Below are 21862 nucleotides of genomic sequence, written 5' to 3' on the forward strand. Positions count from 1 at the left end.
AGGGTCAATCTTCAGAATTTAGTCCAAGCTGGCTTTTTAATTAACACAAGTTACCACTTCTAAGTGAAAGGACCTTTCTTTCCCTTTGGAAGATAACAGAAGTGTGGTCCAGGCATACCAGGATGATTTCCGCATCTTCCAAGGCTGCTCTGTCCATCTGGAGATAATAAAAGGCCCATTCCCCTGTGTTTATTTCAAAAGGTTTGTTCTCTGGAATGACCTGAAGTTACAAAATGCAGAGCATTTGCCAGCTGAAGAAGGCTGCTGCCTGAATGCTACTCAGGAAGCCTCTACTCCCTAGGACAGTGGTTCTCAACCTTCCTAATGCCGCGACCCTTTAATACAGTTCCTCATGTTGTGGTGACCCCCAACCATAAAATTATTTTCGTTGCTACTTCATAACTGTAATTTTGCTACTGTTATGAATCGTAATGTAAATATCTGATATGCAGGATGTATTTTCATTGTTACAAATTGAACATAATTAAAGCATAGTGATTAATCACAAAAATAATATGTAATTATATATGTGTTTTCCAATGGTCTTAGGCGACCCCTGTGAAAGGGTCGTTCGACCCCCAAAGGGGTCGCGACCCACAGGTTGAGAACCGCTGCCCTAGGAGAACCCCTCCAGAGTCTCCTTAGAGTTGAAAGAGGCCCTCGGCCCTTCCTGATAACTGTTGTCGTCTCCACAGGCTGAGGGCAAAACAGGGGCAAAAAGAAAGAAACAGGGAAGGGGAGCAGTAGGAAAAAGGAACCACAGTATTTGCATCAAACACCATAGAATAGTCATGAATTTACCCACCAAATCTGTACCTCTTTCTACTGAGCTTCTTTAAAGTGTCATGAATGTTATTATGTACTTTGTGACCTGCAAGGATGGAGCATACAAGGGTTTTTGCTACCCAGGAGCTCCTTGTCTATTGTTTTGTGTAGTCGTGGTTACGAAGTGTAAGCTTCTGTTCGTTTGAACCCTGGCTTGACCGCTTAAGCATTCTTGGATAAATTATGTAACGTCTCCATATCTCAGTTTCCTAACCTACAAAATGGGGATAATAGTAGCTACCTCATGGAGACATTAGGAGGATTAAGTGAAAAGAGCATTAATATTTTAACAAATGATGTCTATTGTTATTTTTTTTAAAAACTAATACACAAAGGAAATGTTTGGTATTGTAGGAGAGGTCTAGATAAAGAGCTATGAGAAATAATAGGCTGGAGCAATAACTTCCAGTTATGGGGGCAGGGCAGGGCAGAGCAAAGCATTCATTGCTGGCTTTATGAAAGTGGCATGGTAATTGAGTTTGGAAGAATAACTAGTATTTGAAAATGCAGAGCTGGGGAACAGAGGTTACTCCGGGAAGATGGACTGTAAACAATGGTGATGGAAAAGGAGGTGAGAAGGTGTGGAGTGTTTGCAGCAGAAATAGTGATTCAGTTTAGCTGGTGCGAAGGGCACATGAAGGGAAATGAATGTTGAAAAATTTACAGTAGCAATAGATGGGAGTTATGTGCAGGGCATATATCAAGCAATGGAATTTGGAAGCCACGGGTGGTTTCTGAGCAGGAAAGTGGCATGCTTACAACCATGCTTTCATAACTGAGTTGGCCACCGTGTATGAGACTCATGAGAAAGAAGAGAGATGGGTGAGATGGCAATAGCTGTCATCTGCTGAGTGCTAACGTACTAACTCATTTATATGGTGAGAGTAATAAAGGCAACGGTGGTGGGCACTGAGAGAGAAAAGAGATATGAGACACTGGGTGGTTAGAACTTACTAATATTGACATGTATAGCATGTAGAAGACAAGACAAAGGGAGGAATCTCTGGCTTGGGGGAGTGAAAAGATAAAGGTAAGGATCTAGCCCTAGCCAGTTTGTCTCAGAGCGTTGGCCTGCAGACTAAAGAGTCCTGGGTTCAATTCTGGTCAAGGGCATATGCCTAGCTTTTGGAGGCAGCTGATCACTAATTCTCTCTCATCATTGATGTTCCTACACCTCTCTCCCTCTCCCTTCCTCTTAGAAATCAATAAAAATATATTTTAAAAATAAATAAATGAAAAATAAATAAATAAACAAATAAATAAATAAACATAAGGATCTAGCAGGCCTGGAGGGCGGGGGAGAAACTCAGTGAGTTCATTTGTTGAGTTTAGAGCAGTGAGCATCAGGCAGTGTTGTCCAATAGGCAGCTGAAATGTGGACCTTGAGAGAAAAGCATGGCAGGAATGAAGGTTGAATTCTGCACTAGGGGATGGTGGAGGTGCTCCTGCCCTCAGCTGGGTCTGAGTTAGGGATGGTTGGTTTATACAGATTTAATTGCACCTCTAGCTTTAGAACATTGTTTTCTTGACCATCAGGAATTGACTTGGATATGTGAGTTAGGTGCTTTGCTAAAGCTCCAGTGTTGATGGACACAGTTCTCTGCAGAGGCCTGGGCTGCTAATCTGGTTGGAAGTGGAAGGCAAGGGGAATTTCCTAAAGCCATGTTTTATGGCAAGCCTATTGTGTTTACGTGGTGACCTGGGTTTAGGAGAGCGGATGAATGTGAGGCCAGACCTCCACCAACCCTTGGACTAGCTCATCCTTTCATCTTGCTGACCTTTCCAGATCTACTGTAACTATATTAACCCAAATGTGTTAGTTGTAAATGGAACTAAGACCTCATGATTTCCATGCCCTCAGACTCACTTGCTGGCTCCATGCACATCACGAGTGAGGGCAGTATGAGAGTTAACTTTTCTAGAACGGTAGTGGAGGCATTTTAGGGCAGCCTATAGCAGCAGCAGTCTTAACACAGGCCTTTGCTGCCCTTGGAAGAGTGGATAAGAAACTGCACACAACACAACACAACACAACACAACACAACACAACACAGCACAACACACAACCTGTTACAGCATAGATTTTACAGCAACTCACAGAAACAGCAAGATGTGCATTTCATTAAGTACAGTAGAATGGTTGCTTCTAGAGCAGTGGTTCCCAACCTTTTTTGGCCACGCCCCACCTAAGCATCTCTAAAATCCTGATGCCCCACCTGTGACATGTAATTCTTATTATTCAAAAAGTGAACTCCTATTCATGTGGAGAAAGCCTAAAAGGCCATTAATTTGGTCTAAACAAGCGCCCAAAGAACATAGCATCCATGAAAGAGAAAAATAAAAGAACAAAAGGGTAGTTGAAGTACTGAGGAAGAAATCACTAAGAAATTGTTTAGCCCTAACTGGTTTGGCTCAGTGGATAGAGCATCAGCCTGCAAACTGAAGGGTCCCAGGGTCAATTCCAGTCAAGGGCATGTACCTTGCTGTGGGCACATTCCCAGTGGGAGATGTGCAGGAGGCAGCTGATCGATGTTTCTCTCTCACTGTTCTAGAGGGAGGGAGCAGAATGGGAGGAGATGATAAGTAGGTAGGTAGGTAGGTAGAAGACAGATAAAACCAAAGAGGGGCCTTGCAGAGACCAATGAAGAGAGGGTACTATGGATGAAACAGTGTGGTTAATGCAACCTCCTCCACCCGAATTTTAAAAAATCCCACAAGAGGTGGCTCTCTCTATGGAGCACACTTACGCCTTTCCAAGGGATGTTTTCCTTGCCTCTCTCTCTTTCTCCAAAGCTCCAAAGGCCCTTCTTTTGCCTCTTCAACTTGTTTCCTGAGACCATTTCTTCTATGGCTCACTTCTCTCTGTGTGACTTTCTAAATAAACTTTCTTTTATAGTTTGGAAAAAAATTATTTTTAATTACAAAATAATCTTAAAAATAAAAAATCCAAACAAAACAGCAAGCATATTCGGGTCAGAACTGTGAACCCACTACTCACTAACTTTCTGCAAGTTAGCTATCCCTCGTTCATCATCTGTGCAATGGTGATAAAACTAGTACCTACCTTGTGGGATTGTGAGAATGAAATGAATCTGAATGTATAAAGTGCTTAAAAGTGCAGCTGCAACACAGTGAACACAGCCATAGGGTCATGAGAATTAGTAAAATAATCCATGTAAAGTGCTAAGTACAGCAACTGATCCATGGTGTTCAAGTGACGTTAATTAGCAGTTCTTGTCCTAGTCCATCATCATCGTCATCATTTCTTTACATGGGCAACACCATTCCTTTCATCAGAGAGAGACCTGGAGACTCTTTTGCACAATGGAAAGCAATGCTTTCTCCTGGACTAATTCCACCTCCATCATTTCCTTTTGTGTAATGTTAGGCAAGTCACTTTTCTTTCAGCTTCAGTTTCTCCGGGTAAGCCTCCTATACCTGTAGTCAGCATTAAATCTCATTCTTGGCACATCACTCCTTTGAAGGTTCTAGTGTTAGAACCCCCACTTAGTCTGTGTCAGTTCTTGTGATAGGACCTAAGGCAAAGGCAAGGGCCTGAGGCTCAGGGAAGTCACATTGGTTCTAGTGAAAGCGCCAGACCCCTTAGGCATACCATGCCTGTAACACAAGCCCCATCAGCGCAGCATAACTGTGTAGCCTAAATGTAGGGGTCATTGGGAACCATTCATGCTACATGGAAGCAGAGGCCCAAATCAAGATGGGATCATCTGTGTCACCACCATTGTCTCAGGGGTTCTACTTGTCTGGTCCTGTCCTTTTGTTTTCTGTTTTGTGTCAGTTACCAAGGACTTGCTTTGTGTCAGGTGTTGTGCTGTTTCACATGTAGTCTCTTATTTAGTCCTCATAACAACCCAGTGAGGAAAGAGTTACTGCTCTCACCAGTTTATGCTTGGGAAAACCAAGGCATAGGGAGGTTGAATATGATTTGCCCCAGGTTACAGAACTAGTAGGTGGCTAAGCCACTAGCTGACCCCAGGCAGCCTGGCAGCAGAACCCTTGCTACTGTACTGACTCTTTTAAATTTCCAGGGAGTTTGGCAGTTTGGATCAAAATGGAAATTTGACATAATCTTGATCCAAAAATTTCATAGAGCTGTTTGTCTCACTGTCTGAATGCAAAAGAAAAAAGTAAACCTATTTATAGGAAACTGATTAAACAACTTATGGTACACAGTTGCAATGGGGTGGTAAACTCATGAAAAAGAATAATGCAAGTTCATATGCATTCATAAGAAATGCATATAGTCTTAAGTGAAAATATAGTCTTAAGTTATAGTCTTGCCCGGTTGGTGTGCCTCGGTGGTTGAGCATCAACCTATGAACCAGGAGGTCACAGTTCAATTCCCAGTCAGGGCACATGCCCCGGTTTGTGGGCTTGGTTCTCAGTGTGGGTGTGCAGGAGGCAGCTGATCAATGATTCTCTCCCATCACTGATGTTTCGATCTCTCTCTCCCTCTCCATTCCTCTCTAAAGTCAATAAAAATATTTTTTAAAAAACATATAGTCTTAAGTAAAAAACAATTTGTATAGCTAGGTATATTTTTTAAAAGATTGCAAAACATTATATAGCATACTATCATACTATATACTCCTCCAGTCACTATCCTATTTAGTTTCTAAGGATACTGGACATCTCCTAGACCAGTGTTTCTCAAAATACAGTCTCCAGCCATTATCATCTGAGAACTTGTTAGAAATGCATATTCTTAGGCCCTGCCCCAGACTGATTGAGTCATAAACTCTGGGGATGGAACCCAGAGATCTGTGGGGTTTTTAAAATATATTTTTTACTTATTTTTAGAGAGAGGAAGGGAGAGGGAGAGAGAGAGAACCATCAATGTGAGAGCCAAGCATTGATCGGCTCCCTACCTGAACTTGTACCCTGACGGGTAATTGAACCAGTGACCTTTTGGTGCACGGGACGACACCCAACCAACTGAGCCACCCGGTCAGGGCCAGAGAGCTGTGTTTTAACAAGCCCTTCATGTGATTCTGATGCATGTTAAAATGTGAGAACCAATGGCTTCACCTGGGAAGCATTATAAAATAATGCCTGAGTCTCACCCCACCCCAGAAATTCTGATTTAATTGGCTCAGGATGTGGCGTGAGCATGGGTTTCTCAATGTTCCACAGATGATTGAGACACTAGGACCTAGACCAGTGATGATGAACCTTTTGAGCTCAGCGTGTCAACATTTTGAAAAACCCTAACTTAACTCTGGTGCCGTGTCACATATAGAAATTTTTTGATATTTGCAGCCATAGTAAAACAAAGATTTATATTTTTGATATTTATTTTATATATTTAAATGCCATTTAACAAAGAAAAATCAACCAAAAAAATGAGTTCACGTGTCACCTCTGACACGCGTGTCATAGGTTCGCCATCATTGACCTAGACCTTTGGAAGCAGCTACTTGCATCTGGGAATGGCTAATGGCACACTTACGGCATAAAATCAAACTGCAGGGACCATCAAAGATGAAAGAGCCCCACAACTTCCAAATGTTAAGTCCTATCCCATTCCCCAAACCCAGCAGTGCTCTTTGGCTAAGCAGGCTTCAGCTTATTAGTTTGAGCACTTTAATAATATAACTTACTTTAAGCTTCTAAATTCAGTCCACTTAGAAAATGTTGAGAAGAGGCAAGAGAGAAAATATAAAATAATTTAATAGAGGAAATGAGATCTATATACAGCATAGTAAAAGCCTAATCTTACCAGCTCATTATTTCTTGGGCTTATAAATATATTGTATTGAAGATTACATAATATTGCATAGCACATCTCCAGCACAACAGGAGTTCAATCAGCATTTGTCTAATAAATGAATCCGCTAATCGATAAATGAATGAATGGATATCATTGAAGGAGAAGCTGATACTGTCTTTAGCATCCAATTACCAATGCTGTTCTTAGAGTGTAATAGGGGTAACAGAAGTCCATTGACAATAAATGTTCTAGGATCAGGTGCTAGAGCTGAGAGTCACCTGAGGGACTATAAACCCAGATGGGGCAGGAGGGAGAAAGCAGGTGTGGTAGTCATTAGAGCTGGCAACCAAGTATTTCCAGGTCCCCTCCTCTGGATATAGTGGGGATGACATGTCCCCACTTCTTGGAGTTTTTTGTGGCCACGTGACTTTCTTAAGTCACTGAAATGAGCAGAAGTGTTGTGTTTTGCTTTCAAATAGAAGTTTCAAGAGCCAGTGTGTGATTTGTCCCACTTCTCTGTAGGGTGGCTAGTGTTTGTGGTTCACCTAAGATTGAGGAGTTTCCCAGGGTGTGGAATTTTCAGTGCTAAAATTGGGACAGTCCCAGGCATCAATATTTCAGGTATCGATCATTCCATATGCTTGGGTCCAAGAGTGGGGGCCCCAGAGACTCAGAGCATTGAAATAACCTGGCTGTGTTCACACCACTAATAAGATCAGAGATGGGTTCTAGACCATGTCTGTCTGGCTGCAGAATCCATAATCAGGCACCACCCCTGCCAGGTATAGGTAATCTTGATTGCAGGTATCTTTTTTTATTTTGTTTTCAACGTTGGAGACTCTGGTCCACAAAGGTAGGTGAAAACACCAACTTTCCTAAATTAATTGAATGGCATTCATTTCATAAACATTTACTGTGCTCTACTGTATTCGAGGCTCTGTGTCTGGGTGTTATGAGCTACACAAAGTTAAAGAAATGCTATGATTTCTTTCCTCAAGAAACATATAATGTAGAGGAGAGATAGACATGTATGTACATGGCTAATTGTATCAAAATGCAGAAGCTGATAGATGTTATTAAAACATTTTATATATGTTTCTGCACTTGGCAAGTGTACTACAATAAGCACATAGTGGCAATATTATTTTTAAAGCATTTATTTTAGAAAGCAGCAATTAGAAACAGCCAAAGTATATTCTTCAGGTTTCCAATTCTCAGAAAACAACAATTAGAAACAAAGTATCTTTATTCTTCAGGTTATCAATTCTCAGAATAATAATAATATCTAGAGAAAGTATATTAATGCCTTCTTTTCTGAAAGTCAGCACCATTTATTCAAAGTACAGTTGCACTTACTGGTCTTCATTAGGAGGAAGATTTAAGGTTTTATTCCATTTTGTTGACAGATTTCCCATTGTGTTCATGGTTCTTCTTTTGTCCTGTATCACCAGTGGCCCAAGTCGGCATGCCCACTGGGCAGGATTCTCCACCAGGGATCAAAGCCAGTTAACTGGTCCAAAGGAGGTAGTTTCTGTTAAGGAAAGAAGTGATCAGCCCTCCCTAGGGATGCTACCCACAGGTCCAAAGGCATTAGAATAAAGCTTTACCCGCAGAGGGGTGGTGACCAGGCATGCCACGGAGGCTATTTGAAGCCCAGGGCCTCAAAGATAACGGGGCTCCCTTGCCAGTCCTAGACAAAGAAAGTGTGATTTCTGAGGAAAGAATCACTGTCCTGCTGTCTGCAGCTGGACAGTCTCCAGGGCTGCAGTGAGGTTTTGGTCTGAGTACAGCTCTGGTGGCTGGAACAGAAGTTAAGCTGCAAATGTGTGCATGTGGAAACTGTTTTGAGAATGGAGGGAGCAGTAAGCAAACCTGCAAAACATACTGCTTTGATATGTTTTGTAATGATGGTGTTCCCTACAGTACAGGTTTCCTCATTGCCTAGTCCAAGAGCAACTCCTGGGTCCTCTCTGTTCCAATGCTGAGTGTCCATGGAGAGTTTGAGTGGAGGAGGGAGGGGCTGTCTCCTAGCTAAGACAGTCATGCAAGGCAAAAACCTCAATGCAGGAGCAGCTGCCACGAGTTATGCAAAGAGCCTGGGGTCTGTCAACTCCAGGTGAGCAATTTCACCCAGGTTTATAGGTAAATGTGCTTCCAAGGAGAAAGCCATAGACTTGAATGTCATCGTAACTTGTGCTTGTGACATCTTTGCCCAAGAACACAAATTGAACATTTATGTTCTTCATACTTTGGAATGAAAGAAATAGACTGAGCCACTTATTCATGCCTTGACACCTTATAACTTACATATACATACATGATATGTATATATCATGTTAGAATAATACGTTGTTATCCTACTATGTTAATCAGGATAGACTAGATAACACATTAACCCCAAAATATTGACTTATGATAAAAGTTTACATGGTACTTCACAATCCACTGTAAGTAGGGTCCCTCCTGAACAACTCCAAGAAGTGACTTTGGAATTCATTCTCCTTTCACCTTAAAATACCATCATCTTCAACATTTGGCCTTCACAGTTGCCACAGAGGGAGGTGAGAGTACAGCGCATATACTTACACACAGTGGGATTTGTGGCGAAGTCTGCAAGCACTCCATTACTTCTGCCGCATCCCACGCAGAACCTGATGATAAGGCCCCATCCTAACTGCAGGGGAGTCAGGGAAATGTTGCTTTTGTGTGTCAGGAAGAGAAAAATGAAATTGAGTCACCAGTCTATCTTCCAGTTCATATAAGTTAAAGTTATTACATAGTATTTTTCTTCTGATTATGTTTTGCATGTGATACTATTTAGTCTGTCTCCTTGCCCTGCGCTGCTTTCTATGACATGCAGCATCCCATTTCTCACAACAGCTCTATGAGTTGTCAGGACAGGCATCATACACACACTTTATAAATCAAGGACCCTGAGATCCAGAGTAGTCACATGACTCGTCCAAAGTCATACAACTCTCTCTCACATTAGTGGGCCCTCCACTATAGCACACTGTCTTCCCCAGAAGCTCAAACTAAATTAGGCACAGATCTCAGTATACAAACTCAAGTATGCAGGAAGTATATCTTTATTCCATTACAAATCAACCTAATTTTTTGCCCTATCTGGTTTGGCTCAGTGGATAGAGCGTCGGCCTGTGGACTGAAGGGCCCCAGGTTTGATTACGGTCAAGGGCACATGCCTGGGTTGCAGGCTCGATCCTCAGTGTGGGGCGTGCAGGAGGCAGCCGATCAATGATTCTTTTTCATCATTGATGTTTTTATCTCCCTATCATTCTTCCTTTTTCCTTGAAATCAATCAATAAATATATATATACCTATATATATATTTAAAGACTGCTTAAGTGGAAAGATTGCGCACTGCTTATAAGAGCTGAAGGAACTCAGACCAAACGACAGGCAAAGAGATGCTGCATTAAAGCAAAACATCACTTGAAAAATATCTGACTTGTACCAAATCCTATTTGCAAAGTGGATTGGATTTTAAAATCATTTCAAAGCACACTAATCTTTCCAAAGAAGTTTGCTTTAAAGAATACAGTTGGCTTTTGGTCAAAAAATGAAGTTTCGGTGATGCAGAGTAACAATTGTATTATAATTACTGGCCACAAAATACCAGGTGCCTAACCAAGCCTTTTCTACTCATTCAAGAGAGCCAAGCCAAACAAAAGTGCCCTGCCTAGCCATACCCATAGTTTATGAGCTCAGTCTTTGTCACCAGGAAGGAATTAATTCAAAGAGCAAAGCCATTATTAGGCACAACCAGGCATTTCTGTTGTAAACACCGTTTGTTAATACACGTTGAGTGCTGAACTTTCTCACATTAGAAAGAGTCCAGCTTGAGAGATAATTTAAACCATGCCAGTTTCAAGGTTATTTTCTTTTCTCTTTTCTTTTCCTCTCTTCTGTTTTCTTTTTTAGATTTCTGACATCATATCTTTGGGATCTTCACAGTAGGGAAGTGCTGGCCTTGGAATCCAAAGACTTTCCCAGCTATCATTTGAATTAAGGATTGTGGTGTTTTCTTCTGTGAATAGATTGCTTCAGCGCCAAAAGAATGAACTAGAAAAGAACAGGCAAGACATAGGAGTGTTATACGGAAGAAAGATATTAAGAGACTTAAAGATGTACTTCCTCATTATATGGAAGAAAGCTATTTCTTAGATTCCTTGTGCCAGTACCAGGCAGTTTTGAGAGCAGTGGCTTTGTAATACAGCTTGTTATCTGGTATTGTGATCCTTCCAACTTCTTTCTTCTTTCTCAAGATTGCTGCAGCTATTCTGGGTCTTTTCTTGTTCCAGATGAATTTTTGGAGAGTTTTTTCTAGATCTTTGAAATATGTTGTTGGTATTTGAATGGGGATTGCATTGAATCTATAGATTGCTTTGGGTAGGATGGACATTTTAATGATGTTGATCCTACCAATCTATGAACATGGAATATTCTTCCATTTATTTATGTCTTCCTCTTTCTCTTTTCTTAGCATTCTGTAATTTTCTGAGTACATGTCCTTCACCTCCTTGGTTAAATTTATTCCTAGGTACCTTAATTTTTGTGTTGCAATGATAAATGGGATTGTTTTTTTTTTTAGTTTCTCTTTCTGTGAGTTCATTATTGGTGTATAAAAAAGCCATAGGCCCTTAACTGGTTTGGCTCAGTGGATAGAGCGTCGGCCTATGGACTGAAAGGTCCCAGGTTTGATTCCGGTCAAGGGCATGTACCTTGGTTGCAGGCACATCCCCAGTAGGAGGTGTGCAGGAGGCAGCTGATCGATGTTTCTCTCTCATCGATGTTTCTAACTCTCTATCCCTCTCCCTTCCTCTCTGTAAAAAATCAATAAAATACATATTTTTTTAAAAGCCATAGATTTCTGGGTGTTAATTTTGTATCCTGCTACATTGCCGAATTCATTTATTAAGTCTAGTAGTTTTATGATGGAGGGTTTAATCTCCAAAATTTATAGGTAACTCATACAACTTAACAAAAGGAAGATAAACAATCCAATCAAAAAATGGGCAAAGGACCTAAATAGACACCTTTCAAAAGAGGACATTCAGAAGGCCAAGAGATATATGAAAACATGCTCAAAGTCACTAATCATCCAAGAGATGCAAATCAAAACAACAATGAGGTACCATCTCACACCTGTCAGAATGGCTATCATCAACAAATACACAAATGACAAGTGCTGGAAAGAATGCAGAAAAAAAGGAACCCTCTTCCACTGCTGGTGGGAATGTAGACTGGTGCAGCCACTGTGAAAAACAGTATGGCGTTTCCTCAAAAAATTAAAAATGGAACTTCCCAGTAATTTGACTCAGTAATCCCACTTCTAGGAATATATCCCAAGAAAATAGAAACACCAATCAGAAAGGTTATAAGCACTCCTATGTTCATAGCAGCACAATTTACAATAGCTAAGATTTGGAAACAGCCTAAGTGCCTATCAGCCGATGAGTGGATTAGAAAACGGTGGTACATCTACACAATGGAATACTATGCTGCTGTAAAAAAAGAAGGAATTCTTACCATTTGCAACAGAATGGATGGAACTGGAGAACATTATGCTACGTGAAATAAGCCAGTCAGAGAAAGATAAATATCACATGATCTCACTCATTTGTGGAATATAATGAACAACATAAATGATGAACAAAAACAGAACCGGAGTCATAGAAGCATCAAATAGACTGTCCAACCTATGAGGGAAGGCGGGGGTGGAGGTGGGTGTGAGGGAGTAAGAGAGAAACCAAAGGACTTGTATGCATGCATATAAGCATAACCAATGGACACAGATGTGGGGGGAGGGCATGTGCTGGGAGTTGGGGGTGGCCAGGGAGAGGTCAATGGGGGAAAAAGACTTATGTAATACATTAAACAATAAAGAACTTAAAAAATAAATTAAAAATAAAAATAAAAAATAGTGCTATCAGTAGACTATACTTTCCTTCTTCTTCAGTCTCTGGTTTCAACTACTGGACTTGATTCATATCATAGAGTGAAAGTTGGCTCAAGTCCGACAAGACTGCCCTGCCTGTGGCTACTGTTCCTGCTGTGCAGCTGAAACCAGCCCACCAACCCAGCTCTCTCGGACTGGCTGCCTCCACACCCACCTGCCCCAAAATATCTTCCTCTTAGGATGGCACAGAGCCTCACACCCCATCTTCCCAGCTGAACTCCTACCATTAGAACCACTCAGCTACAGCCATATGCCTTCCTCCCAGAGCCATTGTTAAAATTTCTCTGCAAACCCTATCAACCTTTCCTGTTAACACACCAATGATTAGTTTATCATCAGATTAAATGAACTCAGGACTTGGGTCTAATGAATTTTGTTTGGGAGTATGAGGATAAATCACGGACTGTTAGATGGGGCAGTAACGTGAGAAACTGTGTTGGCTAATTCATGCATTGTACAGCTGAGGAAGCTGACGTTCAGGTACCCAAGCCTTGACATCTTGATTATGGTTCACCAATCGCCCCCGTTTACCTGGGATTAAGGGAATCCTGGGGTGTGGACTTTTGGTGCTGAAACCGGGAAAGTCCTGGACAAACCAAGATGAGTTGACCACTCTACTTGATTGGAGCCTTCTGTTTTTCTTCACAGGCTGGACTTGGGCAGGGCCTTGCAGCAGAGCCTCAAGAACGCTCGGTACAGCTCAAAACCCTCGGTGAGGAAATAGCAGCAAACACATATTTGCCCCTCACAGCTTTATCAAGGCTGGCTCCCCTGAACGGTCAGTCTCCAGCACCAATAGGAGGCCTCTGGAAGCACCATGTGAGGTAAAGCTTTGTCTGCCTCCTGACTGACTGCACTCTTTGGCTCTCAGGCCACAGCATCAGGGAAAGCTGGTTAGATGGAGTCAGTCTCTGAAAATCAGTCTGTGATCTGGTTTATTCACTTGAGACAGGGCCACTGTGTCAGCCGCAGCCGTGTGGTTCAGCGCCTTCGCGGAGAGGGCTGCTGCTGTCTCTGCTCCCTTGACTGCCCAGAGGATGGAATGGAGAAGTGCTCAGGCAGAAGAAGGGTCAGCAGGGTGCCCCGTGCTCCCATCACTTCCTCCTTCAGAAGTTTTGTCATTCAGAGGTTTTGAATCTGGCAATAAGCAGTCGTTGTTGGCTAACTTTGGGCTTTTTTTTTTCTTTCTTAAATGTCAAGTGCCTAATTTTAAAATATTTCTTGGTTTTATTTCTCCTCCTGGTCTATTTTGCTCCCAGCCCTTGGTTGCTTGGCAGTTGTTTCCTCCGCCAGGCCTCTGCTTCCTGTTCTGCGGAGACCCAGCCTCCAGCTCATGCCCTGCGCCTGGGGATGAGGATGGGTTGAATAAAGAAGGGAGAAAAAGGGAGAATGGAGGAGGGAATAATGCCAAGATCCCAGTCAGGCAAAACTGTCACAGGGTACCAGTGCTCTTCAACATTCCCTTTCCTGCATGCATTCCTTTAAGCTTCACCCATCCTCCCCCTCCACACCCCTGCTGGAATTGAACATTTTCACGATCCACCCTTGTTCTCAACCTCCACGGAAATGTCCTTCTTAGTGCCCGAACCAAGTTACTGATCAGATAAATTAATCCCAGCTAATGGGAGTTAAAGTCAGAAGCAAAGGCCTCAAAAGTAAATCTTAACACCCCTCCTAGGCTGTCTGACCACTTTAGTGAACCTAATTCCAGTGGAGGGGTTTTGAAATTGGAGGAGGGAGTAGGAAGCATAGTGGAGAATTATTTTGGGAACAGCCCTGTGATGAGGGTTGCCAGATTTGTCAAAGAAAAATATGGGATGAACAGTTGAATTTGAACTTCACCTAAACAATGAATAAATTTTTGATGTAAGGATGTCCCTTGCAATGTTTGCGAAGTAATTTTACTAAAAATTATTCGTTGCTTCTCTGAAACTCAAATTTAACTGGGTGTCCTCTATTTTGTCTGAACCTCATGACCTGCAGTTTCTCCCAGAATACACAGCCTGTATAGTAGAAGGCCAGGTTTGCTGTGGACTTTGGAACAGTTTCCACATGTTTGGCAGAAGGGAAGAACCAGCCCATCCAAGAGGGCATCGTGTGGTACAGTCACGTGAAATCTCTGTCCTCCAAGCCAGGGCTGCTGAGGTGTGAGGCATCTGAGGTAGGCCTGAACAGGACACCCCTGGAGGCTGGCCAAGGTGTCAGTAACAAGGGCATGTTCTGCTGGATTCTTTCCCAAAGGTACAGTGTTTGGTTCCGGTGCTGACAACTGATCCGTCTAATACTCATCATACTAGAACAGTGGTCAGCAAACTGCGGCTCGCGAGCCACATGCGGCTCTTTGGCCCCTTGAGTGTGGCTCTTCCACAAAATACCAACTTCCGCACATGGGCCACAAAGTTTCAATCGCACTGTACGTGCGCGCCCGCACGTGGTATTTTGTGGAAGAGCCACACTCAAGGGGCCAAAGAGCCGCATGTGGCTCGCGAGCCGCAATTTGCCGACCACTATACTAGAACATGATTTTTAGGTCTGAGGAAGGAATGGCAAGTTTTTTAAAATAAGGTACTAGATATGGAGGGAATCTACATTCAAAAGCTCAGTCAGTCCTGACCAGGAAATGCAATCCCTGGGCCTGTTAACATTACACGTAGAAAGGGTTAATATGAGCAGCTTTCCAAAATGTAAAAAGGCCTAAAACTGAGGCCCCACTTCTTTTATACACAAAAGTGATGCTACTGGCTTCAAGAAAATTGCTTCTGCCACCTATAGTAACCTTTTTGTTTTCAACTAATGGAGAGGCTGCCTTGTTAGCTGTTATTGGCTTCTGCATTGGATAGACTATGTCTGCTCTTCCAGATCTGCCTTCTGTCCTTCTCTCTCCTGCTCTGTGCTATGGAAGCTGACCTTTGCGCAGTTCCTTCTCCTGTCTTCTGTCTAGTTCCACCAGTGGGAGTCATCAGCAAGAGACTGGAGTTTGGGAGGACAGATAGGTCAGAAGAATAGTTTTATTGTGGTTGGTATTTATTGAAATGCTTCTCGATTCACAGTGTTATAAAAAGCACACAAAATAGAAATAGATGAGTACTTTTTTAAATAAAAATTTTTAATTGATTTTTTTGAGAAAGAGAGAGAGAAAAAGACATTGATTTGTTGTTCCACTTGTTTGTGCATTCATTGGTTGAATTTTGTATGTGCCCTGACTGGGGATTGAACCCACAACCTTGAACCCACAACCTTGGATCCAACCAACTGAGCTACCCAGCCAGGGCAGATGAGTACTTCTTTAACATGATAAAATACATATACGTTATGCTAAAAGCCAGCATTCTGCTTGATGAGGATTCACACCAGACCCATTTAAAAATTGATAGACTCAATTATGTAAAAAAAAAAATTTAATGCTGTGTGGCAAAAACAACCCACCATAGTTAAAGTAAAAATATGGCTTGAAATTAATATAAAATAGTATTGAATGTAAATTTTATTTTTTAAAAATAAATGAAAAAATGGCAAACTGAGAAAAGTATTTTCAACTCATATTACAAATTATTAATATCACATACATACAAACATACATACAAAGCACTACTTGAAATAAATAAGATAAAAAATTGACAACACAATAGAAAAATGGTCAGTAGGAATGAATAAACAATTAAAGGGTTATGATACCAATTCCAATGTGTGTTGGGTGGAGGAGTTTTCCCACAACTGGATGGCCTACAGTTCAACTCAGTTCAGACATCTACCTGAGATAGTGTCAGATCCCACAGGATAAGAGTTCAGTCCTACAAGACTGTCCACCCTCCATTTCAGATGCCAGTCATAAGTCCAGATTGTCACCTGTGCTTCTAATAGATCAGAAGTTCCAACAACCCCCTCTTTGGGTTTAATTAATTTGCTAGAGTGGTTCATAGAACTCAGAGAAACATGTTACTTACTAGATCACCAGTTTGTTATAAAGGCTATAACCCAGGGCATGGCCCGATGGAAGAGATGTATAAGACAAAGTATTATGAAAGATCTCGAAGCTTCCATGCCCTCTTCAGATACATCACTCTCCCAGAATCTCCACCTGTCCACCAACCAGAAGTTCTCTGAACCCTCTCCTTTTGTGTTTTATAGAGGCCGCATTACAGGGTCACAACTGATTAAATCATTGGCCACTGTTGATTGAACTCAATCCTTAGTTCCTCTCCCCTCCCAGAAGGTTGGGGAGTGGGACTGAACGCTCCAACCTTCTAATCAGGCAGTTGGCTCCCCTGGCAATCGTCCCCAATCTTTGGGTACTTTCTCATTAACATAACAAAAGACACGTTCCCTGCTCTCCTAACTTAAGAAATTCCAAGGGTTTTAGGAGCTCAGTACCAGAAATGTGACGAAGACCAAATATATAGTATTTCTTATTATCAACCTAAAAAAAAAACAAAAAAAAAACCCGCAAGAATCCATTTCAAGGCATTTATTTGAAATCAAAGAATTGCAATTTGGGGTATACAGATTTAGGTAGAAAGATAAATAGTCTCAATTACAGGATGAAGTAAGGGGTTTTTATGAGAAGAAGAAAAGAAATAATTACATGGGGGAGGGGAGGATTCCTATTGGTGCTGTTACACTGAGCTGTTCTTAGCTAAACAGGACTGGTTACTGATTCTGTCTTCAGGCAGGAGGTCCATAATCATCAGCCCTTGTGATCAGGATGTCTGCTTTCCTGCTAACTTTATAAACAATAGGAGACTTTTTTAAAATTATGTATTAGGCAAGGAAAGAACTATTTTCTGAGTCCCTGAAGTTGTCTTGTTGCAGCAATGCCAAATTTGATTAGACCAGTGATTTTCAATTTTTTTCATCTTATGACACACATAAACTAATTACTAAAATTCTGTGGCACACCAAAAAAATATACTTTTTGCAGATCTGACAAAAAATAGGTATAATTTTGATTCATTCACACTGGACAGTTATTGTGATGGCTGTTGTAATTTTTTTTATTTGACAATCAAAGGGAAAATAGGTCAATGCCCTGAATAAATAGTCAGATATTGCATATTTAAAAAATTTTTGTGGCACACTGGCGTCACATGGCACACTGTTTGAAAATCGCTGGCTTAGAACAAAGGTAAGCAGCTGAAATAAATATTGATCCCCTCTGCAGGCTCACAGTGAGCCAATGGGCTTACATAGCACACACAATCCTGTGTGACTTTGGGTATATATAAAAGTGAGTTGGAAAATAAATCTGAATTAAGTCACAATGTGAAAGGGAATGGCAGAGGTCATTAGCTCTAATGTACTAAGTATTACGTGGATTTGAAATTAAGACATGAACATTTCAGCAAATTCTTAGCAGTAGTACCACAGAATTCAGCCAGCAAGGACTTCTAAGTTACAAACATAAAATGTTACAAAGAACACTAAGAATTATTCCTTATTTTCCACTGCCATTATTTTAAATTATAAAAATATTTTCTGACTGGAGCCTGACATTCTACTAGTGCAATAAAGCAAACCTCATATTACAAAGACCCCCCCTCAAGATCATGTTCCTTTGACTCAGAATAATTCCTTGATGAGTAGAAAATGAATGTTATAAATCTATTAATAAGAAACATTTATAAAACAACATATACAGCTGCCCTCTTTCACCATAAACACCATGGTCTCTAACCATACTAGCAGCTGATATTTTTAATACAACACAACAAAACAGTGTTTATACAATGTACTCTCTTTCCTGCCATCTTCTTATAAAAGCAGTGCTAATTTTGGAAGAAATCTTAGGAATCAACAAGTCTACTGATACAATTATTCATTCATTTAACAAATATTTATTTAATGATCAATATATAAGTGAGGTTACTTGGGGTTTTTTCCATGATATTCCTTTACCTTTTTATGTTCAAATTCTCAATGACCTTATCTTTTGTTCATTTGAACTGCTTTGCTCTACAGTGTTTTAATATACATATCAAGGCTACTATATCTTTAAAGGTACTATAATATTTTTATACTACTATTATGTTCTTTTAAGAGGTACCTGGTTGTTGTTTTTTCTTGTAGCCATGTTAGTGCATATTTCCTCCTAACACACACACTCTTCTACTTAAGGCTTCTAAGAAGTAAGACATTTACTCTGTGGCGAATGATCAATGCATAGCTCACTCAGAGCAAGGTATAGATTATTTCATTCATGAAAGTGATCTGTAGTAAAAGAGATAATTTGGGTAAAGTTCCATTATTGAATTTGGCACTGATTGGCAATTAGCTTTGAAAACCATGGACCTGGAATCATATTATAAAATCTGAATTATGCCTCTTAGAGTGATATTCTTCAAATTTACCCATGAGCTACTAGCAATCAGATACAGATTTCTAGGAACTTTTATTTGTAATGTATTTACATATTTAGATCAATAGTAAAGGGTTGGTAAACAGCAATCAAGAAAGAAAAACAAATATATGGACATCTTAAATCAAATTTCAACATGGAAATTATGGCACAATTTATATTGCTTCACTCTTCAAAGATTGTCATTCATTTAAATAAGGTCCATGGCAAAAATTATTGTATAGGTCAGCGATTTTCAACTGGTGTGCAGCAAGAGGCATACTCGTATGCCGCAAGAATTTTTAAAACATGCAATACCTAACTATTTGGTCAGGGGCACTGACCTCTTTTCTCTTAGATTATCAAATTAAAAAATGACAACAGCCACAAAACAATAGCCATCCAGTGTGAATGAATCAAAATTATACCTATTTTTGGTCAGATCGGCAAAAAACATATTTTTTTGATGTGCCACCGAATTTTAATAACTGTGTGTCATGTGACAAAAATGGTTGAAAATTGCTGGTATAGATCATAGTCCCTACATTATTTAATTATTCACAAAGCATTGGGTAGTATCTTGGGACCTAGCTTGGCCCAGTGAATGGAGCAAAGGTTATGGAATGAGTTAAACCTAGGATTTCACATGAACCCTGACAAGTTACTGAATCATGGGACTGGGTGACCTTGGCCAATTTACTGTATCAGATTGAACTCAGCTTTATCACCTGTGAAGTGGTTGTTGTGAGGATTAGAAGTGACACATATAAGTGCTTGGAAGTAAAACCTCATACATAGTAGGTGCTCAATAAACTCAAGTCTCACATAGGGCACAACACACAGTACACACAATGATTCCTTATTATTTGAATTGACTATAAGGAGATTAAGTGACCTTCCTGGAGTGCACAATTGAAATTGGAAGGACATACTGCTGATAATACAGTATTTACTTCCTCAAGAGACTAGAATAGTCAAACTTTAGCAAGAAATGCCTCCATAAGGCTGGGGGAAGGTCAATTGGGAGAAAAAAAGGAGACATATGTACTACTATTTGTAATACTTTAAACAATAAAAAAAGAAAGAAAAATAAATGCCTCCATAATGTTCCTTTATGGAGAAGGTAGTGTATAGTGTACAATAAAAACTTTCTCTGTCTTATAAATCACTATTGTCACAAATTATCTATCTAGTGTTTACAGCCTTTTTTTAAAAAAAGTGCAGTGACCTTGTCAAGGTAGTTAATAGAGTATTTTAACTAAGTTCATTAAAATTGTTTATGGTAATAACAAGGGTTTCAAAGGAAAAGGAATCAAGGAGAAAAAAAATGGTAATAGTTGCTGCTTCTCAAAGCAGTTCAGGAAACATAAGTGGGTCCATTAAAGCATGATGTGTGGAAGAAATTCTGAGGCACCAGTTGAAAGTAGTATTTTGTCGTTTCTTTTTTTCAGAACTCAAATATGCATGAAGGTACATATTTTATATTTTCTGGAATTTTTATGTCTTTTAAATTAATAGTTAATGACATTTTCTTACCAAATCTAACAGCATGGTTTTAATTATCTAACAGCATAATTTTTTAAAAAATATATATTTTATTGATTTTTTACAGAGAGGAAGGGAGAGAGATAGAGAGTTAGAAACATCGATGAGAGAGAAACATCGATCAGCTGCCTCCTGCACATCTCCTACTTGGGATATGCCCGCAACCCAGGTACATGCCCTTGACCGGGATCGAACCTGGGACCTTTCAGTCCGCAGGCCGACGCTCTATCCACTGAGCCAAACCGGTTTCGGCATAACAGCATAATTTTTAACAGTGAAGTATATTGTAGGGATGTATCCCTTCCTCTCAGTGAACATATAGAAAACATTACATTATACATTAAAACCGCTGTGCCATGAAACAATAGTCAACATCTTTAGTCATTAGGGGAATGAAAATTAAATGCAAATTAAAACCACAGTGACGTGTGTGTGTACTTTAGAATGACTATACCAAGTAGTCTTGTCAAGGATATGGAACTCTGGAACTCTGATAGATTGCTGGTGGGAATGTAAATAAGAATAGGTCCAGCAGATTCATATAAAGTTAAACATACTCCTACCATAATACCCAGTCATTCTCCTAGGTACTTATCCAAGAGAAATGAAATGTATATCTATACAAAAGCTTGTCCATGAATGTTCAGAAGCTTTATTTGTAAGATCTAAAGAATGGAAACAACACAATGCCTATCAATATGTGAATGGATAAACAAATTATGGTATATCCACACCATGAACACTACTCAACAATAAAGTGGAATTAAGTATTAAATGATGCAAGCCAATATATGAATCTCAATTATGCAGAGTGAAAGAAGCCAGGTTATTTCTTAAAAGAGAATACATAACATGATTCCATTTATAATATTCTAGAACATGCAAATTAATTCATAGTTACAGAATGTAGATCAATGGTTGCCTGGGGTTGAAATGCGGGACAGGGAGATGCAGAATTAAAATTAGGCACAAGCAGACCTGGCTGGGTGGCTCAGTTGGAGTGTCATCCTATATACCAAAAGGTTGCAGGTTCAATTCCTGGTCAGGGTGAGTACAGGAGGCAACCAATCAATGTTTCTCTCTTTTTCTTTCTCTGAAAATCAAGAAAACATATCCTGGAATAAGGATTTTAAAAAAAGAGAGTCACAAGCAAATTTTGGGGAGTGATGAAAATGTTCATTACCTGGATTGCATTAATGTCTCTCTCTCTCTCTCTCTCTCTCTCTCTCTCTCTCTCTCTCTCTCTCCATATATATATATATATATATATATATATATATATATATATATATCAAAACTTATAAAATTGTATACTTTAAGTATGTGTCATTTATTATATGTCAATTATACTTCAATAAGGCTGTTTGGAAAAAAACACATTGTGTCAGTTTTCATAAGCATGAAGAGACAACTCTGACCCTCTGCCATTAGATTGGGTAGATGAAGTGCC

At 40.1% G+C, this 21862-nt stretch overlaps 1 protein-coding gene across 3 annotated transcripts in view; it reads left to right on the forward strand.

The window, feature by feature from the left end:
• The window catches only part of NFE2L2 (NFE2 like bZIP transcription factor 2), a 157572-nt gene that overhangs the window by 92370 nt on the left and 43340 nt on the right, over nt 1-21862 (forward strand). Inside the window, exon 1 of one of the 3 annotated variants that reach the window (XM_081095870.1) lies at nt 14426-14697. The exons of the other annotated variants lie outside the window; for them this stretch is intronic. The gene's annotated coding sequence lies outside the window, so the exon portion shown is untranslated. Of the gene's footprint in view, nt 1-14425; nt 14698-21862 lie in introns of those variants that run through there. 3 annotated transcript variants of the gene reach the window in all.

The sequence above is a fragment of the Myotis nattereri genome (assembly GCF_964212035.1).
Source record: "Myotis nattereri genome assembly, chromosome: 7".
Taxonomy (NCBI): Eukaryota; Metazoa; Chordata; class Mammalia; order Chiroptera; family Vespertilionidae; genus Myotis; species Myotis nattereri.